This window comes from Carcharhinus amblyrhynchos, chromosome 2, assembly GCF_965287045.1.
Source record: "Carcharhinus amblyrhynchos chromosome 2, sCarAmb.v2.hapA, whole genome shotgun sequence".
Classification (NCBI taxonomy): domain Eukaryota; kingdom Metazoa; phylum Chordata; class Chondrichthyes; order Carcharhiniformes; family Carcharhinidae; genus Carcharhinus; species Carcharhinus amblyrhynchos.
In genome coordinates, this window is record NC_137325.1 from 107470698 (window position 1) to 107482930 (window position 12233).

Here is a 12233-nt window from a genome sequence, read left to right on the forward strand (position 1 = left end):
AAGCTCAATACAGTCTGATAATATCTTCCATTTTCACCACGGCTACCATTGCCGAAATCCAATCTGTGGCCTATAGAAAGTAGAAGGCTATAGAAACCCTACAATGCAGGAGGATGCCATTCGGCCCATCAAGTCTGCAACACCACTATCCCACCGAGGCCCTGACTCCATATCCCTAGATATATACCTGCTAATCCCTCTAACCTACGCACCTCAGGACTCTAAGGGGCAATTTTTTTTTAACATTCGGATTGGCGGATGGTGACTAGTGGAGTGCCCCAGGGGTCGGTGCTGGGGCCTCAGCTATTTACCATTTATATAGATGATCTGGAGGAGGGAACCGAGTGTAGGGTGTCGAAATTTGCTGATGACACCAAAATTGGCAGAAAGGCAAATTGTGCGGAGGGTGGGGAGAGTCTACAGAAGGATCTAGATAGGCTGGGCGAATGGGCCAGGAAATGGCAAATGGAATTTAATGTTGGTAAGTGCGAGGTGGTCCACTTTGGTAGGAATAATGGTAGGAAGGATTATTACTTACGTGGAGAAAAACTGCAGCAGGCGACGGTGCAGAGGGACCTCAGGGTCCTTGTGCATGAGTCACAAAAACCCAGCTTGCAGGTGCAGCAGGTGGTCAGGAAGGCGAATGGGATGCTGGAATTCATCGCGAGGGGGATTGAATATAAAAGTAGGGAGGTCTTGCTGCGGCTGTATAGGGCATTGGTGAGGCCGCAGCTGGAGTACTGTGTGCAGTTTTGGGCGCCGTAGTTACGCAAGGATATTTTAGCCTTGGAGGGAGTGCAGAGGAGGTTTACTAGGCTGATGCCGGAGTTGAGGGGGTTGAGCTATGAGGAGAGGCTGAATAGATTAGGCTTGTACTCGTTAGAGTTTAGAAGAATGAGGGGAGATCTCATTGAGACGTATAAGATGATGAATGGGATGGATAGGATAGAGGTGGAGAGACTCTTCCCGCTCAGAAAGGACAGTAGGGCATAGCCTCAAGATAAAGGGGGGGCGGTTTAGAACAGAGTTGAGGAGGAACTTCTTCACTCAATGGGTGGTGAATCTCTGGAATTCTCTGCTTGTTGAAGTGGTGGAGGCTGCCTCACTAAATATTTTTAAGACGCGAGTTGATGGGTTTTTGATGAGAGAGGGGATTAAGGGTTATGGGGAGAGGGCGGGAATGTGGAACTGAGCCACGACAGATCAGCCATGATCTTATTGAATGGCGGGCCAGGCTCGAAGGGCTAGTTGGCCTACTCCTGCTCCTATTTCTTATGTTCTTATGGCCAATCAACCTAACGTGCACATCTTTGGACTGTGGGAGGAAACCGGAACACCCAGAGAAAACCCACGCAGACACGAGGAGAATGTGCAAACTCCACACAGACAGTGACCCAAGCCCGGAATCGAACCCAGGTCCCTGGAGCTATGAAACAGCAGTGCTAACCACCGTGTTACCATGCCAGCCTCTTGGGGAATTATGCCCATTTCTGTCATTTGATGCAGTTCATTGATAACCTTCTCTTTCATCGCAATTGGTAACCTTGATACACATATTGTTGGTGAACAAGTTGTCTAACCTCATGTGGTATGTAACAGGTAGCTTGCTGATTGTCTGACAGTCAAAAGTTTCACTGTAGCTTATCATCTCTGGGGCTTGAAGTTGCACAGCGTGGGCCTCTGGGCAAAGTTGAATGATCCCTAATGAGATAAAATCCTGGAGTCCTGGTAGTGGCTTGAGATTTTGGGCCACGATGTGGGAGTTGAAGTTTCCCTATATGCAGTGAAGTGTGGCCATGGCCTCAGCGGTGATTGACTGTGCGCTGTTAACCACAAGGTTGGATTGCTCATTGGGGTCCAATGTTGCCTCCATTACTCGCAGTTTGTTTCTGCATGGAACATTGCATTTTGCCCTTGCGTTGGTTTTGACTTTTAATTTGGTGTTGATTGAGATTATCTGTAGTGAACATTTCTCCTTTTTGAATGGCCAGTTCCACACCTTTGCAATATAGCAAGGGTGATTGCATTGATGATGACGTGGTCATTTCGTTCTGATGAGACTGTAACTCACTGACCCTAGTTGCACACCTATCCATGGGATAGCAACTGGCATGGGTAGTGCTGGCATAGGAGAGAGATAGCTGTCCTTTTGATTTGCAGCATTTGGCAAAATGATTTCACTTGCCACAGTGATTCCACTTTTTTCCAAAGGTGAAACATTGTTTCCTGTTTAAAGGGTGCTGGTTGCTGCAGTTAGTGCAGGGTGCCCCTGAACTAAAAATATTTTTGTGTCCTTTTGAAATGGTGCTGTTTTCCACCAAAATTATTTCTGCAATGTTCTTTATTTGCGCACACGGGCTGCTGGCTGCTGCAGTTGAAACAGCTCCCCCCTGTACTGCACATACTTCTGTTTCCTCCTAAACCGTGCTGTTTTATTAAATTCATTTGTGGGACATGGGCATCGCTGCCTGGCCAGCATTTATTGCTCACCTCTAATTGCTGTGGTTCTGGAGTCGCATGTAGGCCAGACAAGGTAAGGACGGTAGATTTCCTTCCCTAAAGGACATTAGTAAATCAGGGGTTTTTCCGACAATCAAAAATGGTATCATGGTCATCAGTAGATTGTTAACTCCAGATTTTTTTATTGAATTCAAATTACACCATCTGCCGTAGCAGGATTCAAATCCGGGTCTCCAGAACATTAGCTGAGTTTCTGGATCAATAACATAGCGATAAAACCACTAGGCCATCATCTCCTGTCTCCAGCCTGATTGCTCTGTTCAATCTCTTGGAACGCTTGTTTGTAATACACATTTCTAAAGCAGACTGTAAAGTCAGATCCTCTGTCACAGTAGCTGTTTTGGGAGTACATTTTTTTTGTATGCCCCCTACCAACCAATCTCTAAAGTAAATGCTCTAAAGTTAGTAAATACTCCAAGTACACATTTTTCTGCTAAGATCTGTAATGTGTCTACATAGGATTGGATTGATCAGTTTCTGCTTATTACTAGAATATGTGGAGGTCTAAAATTATGTCTTTAAGTAGGAGCATATTTATTTGAATTTCTGTAGAATAATTGCAGGATCCACTTTATGTCCTTCTAAATTTAATTTAAACAATCTAAATTTTGTGACTGCTTGAGACCTGCTAAGTTCAGCAGAGTATAAGCTTGTACTTTTTGGCTTTTTCAGACAGTGCTGCACCACAGAAGCTGATCCATTCCTGCTTCAATCTGACCAACTTGAACACCATGTTCTCATCAAAGACAAGTGAGCCAATGTTTCAAAGTCGCTGTGCCACACTGCCAGCCCTGACACCATGTAGTTCTGTGTGGTCCACTAAATCAACTTCTCCACAAGGGACTTTAAAATAAACAGGAGATTTATTAACTAAACATACAAACTCTCTTTAACATACTTACTCTGCCTGAAGTCCCTGATAAAAGAGCACAAAATGTTATAGATTACCTGGACAGTTTGTTGCTTTGGCTCCCATTTTATAACTGGGTGCCAAAAATCTACAGATACAGCAGCTGTGCCACTGTGAAATGTATGTGAAGTTTTGTCAATTCTGTTGCAAAACTAATGGGGAGGCTGTTATGAGGATTGAATCAACTGAGTTAACTTTTCATCATGTCCCTGTACCTAGTGTGGAGTTGAGATTGACAAGGGTTCCTTTCTTTCAAAGTTATTCAGCAGACTATTTCTGAGATGCATGTATATGGGACAGAATCATAAGAACATAAGAAATAGGAGCAGGAGTAGGCTATCTAACCCTTTGAGCCTGCTCCGCCATTCAATAAGATCATGGGTGATCTGAAGTGGATCAGTTCCACTTACCCGCCTGCTCCCCATAACCCTTAATTCCCTTATCGATCAGAAATCTTTCTACCCGTGACTTAAACATATTCAACGAGGTAGCCTCCACCACTTCAATGGGCAGAGAATTCCAGAGATTCACCACCCTCTGAGAGAAGAAGTTCCTCCTCAACTCTATTCTAAACTGTCCCCCCGCCTTATTTTGAGGCTGTGCCCTCTAGTTCTGGTTTCCATTCTAAGCAGAAAGAATCTCTCTACCTCTATCTTAGACTCTTCATTATCTTGTAAGTCTCTATAAGCCTTCTAAACTCTAATGAGTACAGACCCAGTCTATTCAATCTCTCCTCATAAGCTAACCCCCTCATCTCTGGTATCAGCCTGGTGAACCTTCTCTGCACTCCCTCCAAGGCCAGTATATCCTTTCGCAAATAAAGGGACCAAAACTGCACACAGTACTCCAGTTGCGGCCTCACCAGTACCCTGTACAGTTGCAGCAAGACGTCCCTGCTTTTATATTCTATCCCCCTCGCTATAAAGGCCAGCATCCCATTTGCCTTCCTGATCACCTGCTGCACCTGCAGACTGGGTTTTTGCGATTCATGCACAAGGACCCCCAGATCCCTCTGCACTGTAGCATGCTGCAACTTTTCACCATTTAAATAATATTCCATCCTACTATTATTTCTTCTAAAGTGGAGAACCTCACATTTGCTAACGTTATACTCCATCTGCCAGGTCCTCGCCCACTCACTCAGCCTATCCAAATCTCTCTGCAGACTTTCCGCGTCCTCCACGCAATTCACTTTTCCACTCATCTTCGTGTCATCAGCAAATTTTGTTACCTTACACTCAGCCCCCTCCTCCAGATCATCTATGTATATGGTAAGCAGTTGAGGCCCCAGCACTGATCCCTGCGGCAAGTGATGTACTTACTGAATCAGGTGATGTACTTACAGAACTAGCTTTTCCTGACTCACACATGAATAACTGACACTGGGCAAGTAACAATGGATAACAACCCAGTTGTATTACAGGGAGTCAATGAGAGCATGAGAGAAAAATTGGAGGAGATAATTGTTAAGAGTAAAGGTCAGCTTTACAAGATCAAATTCCACATTCAATAAAAACATCTGTATACTGCAATTTTTCTCCATGGTTACTTAAGATCAGATTCCGTTTCTCCTTTCCCATAGCATGATCATTTGCAATTGTGTGACTGAGTGAATAGAAGTTCCATGATTATATAACACCTCTATTTATTAAGTAAAGGAGAATGAGAAACTTCTTTCGTAACTCGCAGAGAGAGCATCATGGAAGGATTAAGCAATGTAAACATAGTGTAGGAGCAGAGAAAGTAAGAGGGCATCACAAAACAACTGGGGTGAAAGAGTGAATATGTGTTGTTGCAAGAGAGCTGGGATAAATAAATAAACTTAAATAAATGGGGATGTGGTGGAGGAAAATTGGAAATGCACTACTGATAGGGGAACAGACAGGTATTTCTCTGGCCTCAGATATGATTCTAAGGTGGTGTGTTGCCTCCCTTGTGCTTGGGTCCAGGATGTCACTGAGCAGTTATGATTGGCATTCTTGGGGTATTTCAACTGCTTTTGGAAAACAGCAGTCAGGGGCTGTGGGGTCTTGTGGGAGCCTAGAAGGAATGAAGGAAACAAGAAGAAGGAAAAGAAAGGAAAAGAAAACAAAAGAAAGAAAAGAATGAAAAGAAAAAGGGAAGGAAGGAAGGAAGGAGCAGACAATCAAACAAATAAATTTAAAAAAGGCTCTTGCTGCCTTCTTGCAACTGCCAATCTGAGAGACACCCAGGTATGAGGCCAACTTTTAAGCAGGTGAGTTCTCTTGAGTGCAGACATAGGTAATTGTGGAAAAAGTTGTAAGAATGGTCCCATCTGTCCCATTACCATGGCCCCTGCAGTTTTTCAAATGTAAAGCTAAGATTGTCTAGGATTTTACTTAAATCTGACCTGCTACCCATTCGGGTGGTGAAGAGGCTGCAATGCTTTGAAGCTCTAGGCTGACTTGAACTTGGCAGCAGAAGGGTACATGATGAATAGGTGCTCTGATGCAACTTGCTGCACTTCAGCCTCTGGAATAATGACAGAAGCCAGAAGTAAGTGATTACTTACTTCTGCTTCTTCAGGTAGGTGGGGGGGGAGGGGGCAAGTATGGAGAATGCAATGCCGCGGTGAGTAAAGGCTAGGTTGGGGGCAGTTTGCAGAATTTTAGTCAATCCAGGAGAATACACCTGCTTCTTTTGCCTCCAGATAATTTTAAAAATGATCTGACTGTTTCTTAAGTAAAGTAAAAAGTAAAGTTTATTTATCAGAGACAAGTAACAAGGCAATGAAGTTACTGTGAAATTCCCCTAGTTGCTACAGTCCGTCGTCTGTCTGGGTCAATATGCCTAACCAGCATGTCTTTCAGAATGTGGGAGGAAACTGGAGCAAAACCACACAGACACATGGAGAACGTACAAATTCCATACAGACAGTGACCCAAGCCAGGAATCGAACCTAGGTCTCTGGCACTGTGAAGCAGCAGTGCAAACTACTGTGCTACCGTGCTGCTCATCTTCATCAGATTCTTCATCAGATCTCCAGTAGTCACAGGGAGCTTCGCAAGCTCCATCCGTGTATCCTTTAAAATTGCAATCAATATCATAATCGCCTCAGTAAGATCTTGATTTGTGTGAGTGAAAGCACTATTTCTCTCGGGCAGGTGCATTTGGCCACTTAATGATAGACCGCTGAAAAAGTTATAGCTGGGCTTTTAACAGTGTTAAGGGAATGGCAAGGTTTTTGTTTGTTTATTTATTAGTATCACACATAGGCTTACATTAACACTGCAATGAAGTTAATGTGAAAATCCCCTAGTTGCCACTCCCCGATGCCTGTTTGGGTACACTGATGGAGAATTTAGTATGGCCAATATACCGAATCAGAATGTCTTTTGGGCTGTGGGAAGAAACTGGAGCACCCAGAGGGAACCATGTGGACACGGGGAGAACATGCAGACTCCACAGAGACAGACACCGAAGTCGGGAATTGAACCCAGGTCCCTGGCACTGCGAAGCATTAGTGCTAACTACTGTGCCACACTGCTGCCCAATTTTGATCCTATTTATACACCCTTACCTCCAAGTAACAGTAGTTTTCCCGAATGAAGATGCCATGCCATGTGTAAATAAACCCAGAAAATCCCAAGTCAACATCAGATGTTTGTGCTTCACCATTACAGATTTCCTCTGTCTTTTCCTCATTTGAGTTCAAGGCCATCCCCACACTCCCCACTTCTTGCCTTCAAACAACCGCACAACCTCAAACAGACCATTGTCTGCAGCAAACTACCCAGCCTTCAGGAGAACAGTGACCACGATACCACACAATCCTGCCACAGCAACCTCTGCAAGACATGCCGGATCATCAACACGGATGCCATCATCTCACGTGAGAACAGCATCCACCAGGTACACGGTACATACTCTTGCAACTCGGCCAACATTGCCTACCTGACACACTGCAGGAAAGGATGTCCTGAGGCATGGTACACTGGGGAGACCATGCAGACGCTATGACAACGGATGAATGAACACTGCTTGACAATCACCAGGCAAGAGTATTCTCTTCCTGTTGGGGGATACTTCAGCGGTCACAGACATTTGTCCTCTGATTGATGGGTAAGCATTCTTCAAGGCGGCTTTCTCGGCATATGACAATACAGAATCGCTGAGCAGAGACTGATAGCCAAGTTCCACACACATGAATACTGCCTCAGCCGGGATCTTGGGTTCATGTCGCACTATCTGTAATCCCCACGACTTGCCTGGGTTTTCAAAATCTCATTAACTGTCCTGTCAGGAGAAAATACACATCTCTTTAGCCTGTGCTTAATGCTCTTTCCACTCACATTGTCTGTACCTTTAAGATTTGATTACCTGTGAAGACTCGTATTCCAACCATTATTCTGTACATTGAGTTTGTATCTTTATATGCCCTGTTTGTGAACAGAACTCCTGACGAAGGGGCAGCGCTCCAAAAGCTAGTGGCTCGCGCTACCAAATAAACCTGTTGGACTTTAACCTGGTGTTGTGAGATTTCTTATTGTGTTCCCCAGGGGTAATCTTTTTAAAGAATTTATAATGTATATTATTGTATGTAATCTAATACGTAATAAAATATTATTTTTAAAATTTGTATAAAGGATTAGAAGTAATTTCAAGAAGTAACCAAGAGCATCCAATTCAACAGTCAGATAGTGTTTAAAAAAAGTGTTGCTTTGTCTTCTAAATTATTGGCCTTCTCCATGCCAACAGCACCACCATCTGTTCCTCAGCAGAATAGAAATAATTGGATTCAAATTATTGCCAGTGTCAGATAGCAGAATGTTCCAGCAGGACATACTCCAATGGAAAAGAAAGGTGAGAAAATGAAAACAAAACCTGAGCAGACTATAATACAAGAATGCATAACACACTCCCACACGGAATGGAATGGCTCAGAAATATTCAAGAGACAGGCAAACAGTGAAGCTGAGGTATTGCACAGATAGGTTTAAAGTTTTGTCTAATTGACGAGGTTGAGATTGGCCAAAACTGATCCATGCTCCTCAGCTATCTTGGTACAGAATAAAATCTCAATGCATCTTTAATTATGTTAGGTCAATTGCAACTTGATGTGCCTATTTTAAGGCATCCAGGCAGTGAATGCCTCTGGATTCATCGAAAGGTGTTTCTGTTTTCCAGCGGGTCTCTGATTTTGTGCATTTACAGTAAGGGTCTGTCTTTTTCCCTTAAGTGCTAGTGAAGCATCAGAGCAGGCAAGTTTTACAGATGAGCGCCTCTGTGAATATTGTTGCTTCAGTAATTGCGACTGGTGTATAAACCAAGAGAATAACCTTTGTGTTTAACCAACACAGAACTATTCCTGGCAATCTTAGATGTTTGACATGTGTGATGTGGGTGGCATGGTGGCACAGTGGTTAGCACTGCTGCCTCACAGCACCAGGGACTTGGATTCAATTCTAGCCTTGGGTGGCTATCTGTGTGAAGTTTGCATGTTCTCCTCGTGCCTGCCTGGGTTTCCTCCGGGTGCTCTGGTTTTCCCCCACACTCCAAAGATGTGTGGGTTAAATTGATTGGCTATGTTAAATTGACTCTTAGTGTCAGGGGGTTCATTGGGTAAAATATTTGTGATTACAGGGATAGACCTGGGTTGGATTGTTATCGGTGCAAGCTCAATGGGCAAAATGGCTTCCTCCTGCACAGTAGGGATTCTATGATTCTCTACAGTTAGCTGTAACAAGGGTACCTTCATTGCACTAACTCCAGTGGAAGCTGTTTTAAAATATCCATGGAGTTCAGTATTTGTACAGTAATTGGATTAAGACCAGACAAATATCATTATTTTTCTGAGACACCGTTATTCAGCAATCTTTTGAAAAATAGATCAAACTGGGAGGAACGTGACACATTGGTTAGCACTGCTGCCTCACAGTGTCAGGGACCTGGGTTTGATTCCTGGCTTGGGTCACTGTTTGTGTGAAGTTTGCACATTCTCCCTGTGTCTGCGTGGGTTTCCTCCCACAGTTCAAAGATGTGCAAGTTAGGTGGATTGGCCATGCTAAGTTGCCCCTTTGTGTCAGGGGGACTAGCGAGGTCCCTTGAAAGACAGCGACTGAGGGGGGATCTAATAGAGGTATATAAGATTATGAAGGGCATACGTAGAGCAAACAGAGGTAAGCTATTTCCTATGTTAGAGACGCACAGTATGAGGGGCCACGGGCTTAGGGTGAGGGGGGAGAGGTATAACACGGATATTAGAGGGAGGTTTTTCACACAGAGGGTAGTGGGGGTATGGAATGCTCTGCCAAGCAAGGTGGTGGAGGCAGGCACTCTGGAGTTGTTTAAGAGTTACATAGACAGGCACATGAGTGGGTTGGAGATGGGAGGATATAGGAGGTTGTTTTAAATAGGGTTCATTAGCATTGGGACGTCCCTCGTAATGTAAAAGGATGTGGAATCATACTAATGTTTTTCTCTTTTAATTCACAACGAGGGGCATACACGCGATGGGTTGTACTAGGGCTGCTCTTGGATGTTCGAGAATAGCCTAGTGCTTCATGTCGTTAGAGTGTGCTTAAACTGGACCAGATGTTGGGCAACACGACAGCTCAGTGACTATCAATGTTTGCTGTGCAGACACATGGATTTGGGCCAGTGTCTGTGGGAGTTTGCGCATTCTCCCCGTGCTTGCGTGGGTTTTCTCTGGGTACTCCAGTTTCTTCCCACACCCCAAAGATGTGCTATTAGGCTGATTGGAGGTAATAAATTGTCCCTAAATTAGTTTCCCTCAATGTGGAATGCCAAAGCATAGATAAGGGTCATGGGTGGAGGGGGGACTGGTAATGTCAAAATGGCAGCACGGGCTCGTTGGGCCGAAGGGCCTGTTTCCCGGGGTGTTTTTGTTCTTTGTTCTTGTAAATGCTTGGGGTTATGGGGATAGGGCCTGGATGGAATTGTGGTCAGTGCAGACTCGATGGGCTGAATGGCCTCCTTCTGCACTGTAGGGATTCTATTCTAAGAGAGGAATGGCTCACACCTGGTGAGAATGGTGATGTGGATTATAACCAAAAACGACGAGTATAGCCACTTCAGCAGTTGTCCCAATCTAAATAAAAATCAATAAAAGATGGTGTAAAGTAAAATAATGGTATGAATTGTTTGGTGCCTTATGGTGTCCACCAGTTTTCTCAGGAGGTGAGCAGATTGCAAGATCTCCTTGTGGATCTTCTGCTGGGTCTAGATGAAGAGACCATTCACTGGCCCAGATGTACAGGGTTCACAGAGTGTTGTCAGGGTACCAATAGATAAGGTGGCCATTTGTATGCCTGAAGCCTTCCATGACCAGTGGATTCTGCAGGACGTACATTGTATTATTAATGAAAAAACAGAATATGATTTAGTTCAGTTTTTATCTTGCATTCATCTTAGTTTGAATAGATATTTGTACTAATGGTCTATTAATAGTGGCTTTCATGTTGGGGAGCTACTTGTATTGATGTTTAGCCTGGTGACCTGGTCAAGTTGAACAATCCCAACAGCTGACTTCCAGTGAACTACTGGATACCCTAGGTTAAGTTTTGTCGACATTGAAGAAATCCCACCACAAGCATCAGAAGTGGGAACCAGCCCTGTAATGGCAGAATAGACCATTGTGACGGAGGGTGGGGATGAACACCATGGAGCAGAAATAAAGGTAGAGTCTCCCATCCCCTGGATAACCACTGGGCTATATCTGGCACTCTTCCCAAACAGCATAGGACAGACCCGATGAGGCCAAAATGCTGATGGGAAGGGATGTGTCCCGATTAAGTGGTTTAATTGACTTCCTACTGGATGGATAATCTGCAGATGTTCCACAACTGGCATGGTGGTGGGCAGACCTTGAACCCTCACCTGATGCCTTCCCTCACCATATTGCCAATGGTGGCCTGTCAGAATCAGGTCTGAGAAAATTCATTCCCATGTCTTTATTCTGAATGAGGGAACAGAACATGACCAGTAGTAAAGCACAGAAATTACTAGTAAAATAATTTTATTATCATTACAATTTATGATAAAGAGCTATTATTATGATTTGTGAATCTTCACAAATTGCTGATTGATTTGTGCCACTCCAATGTTAGTCCCACCAAAACCAAAAAAAAATCATCTTACCATGAATCTCGCTGCTTTGGGTCACAAAATGCTATATTTAAGTCCATATCAATTTATCTCACTGCAACTGCTTAGAATTGATTTGATTTATTATTGTCACATGCATTGGTATACAGTGAAAAGTATTGTATCTTACACACTATACAGACAAAGCATACCATTCATAGCAGAGGGTGCAGAATGTAATGTTATAGTCATTGTTAGGCTGTAGAGAAAGATCAACTTAATATAAGGTAGTTTCATTCAAAAGTCTGATGGCAGCAGGGAAGGAACTGTTCTTGAGTTGGTTGGTACGAGACCTCAGACTTTTGTATCTTTTTCCTGATGGAAGAAGGTGGAATAGAGAATATCTGGTCTATGTGGGATCCTTGATTATGCTGGCTGCTTTTCAGAGGCAATGGTAAGTGTAGATGGTATCAAGGATGGGAGGTTGGTTTGTGTGATGGATTGGACTAAATTGACAACCCTTTGTAGTTTTGTGCGGTCTTGGTCAGAGCAGGAGCTATACCAAGCTATGATACAACCAGAAAGGATGTTTTCTATGGTGCGTCTATTAAAATTGATGGAAGTCATAGCCTCCTGAGAAAGTCGAGGCATTGGTGGGCATTGTAACGTCAGTGTGGAGGAATCAGGACAGGTTGTTGGCGATCTGGACACCTAGAAACCTGAAACTCTCGACTAT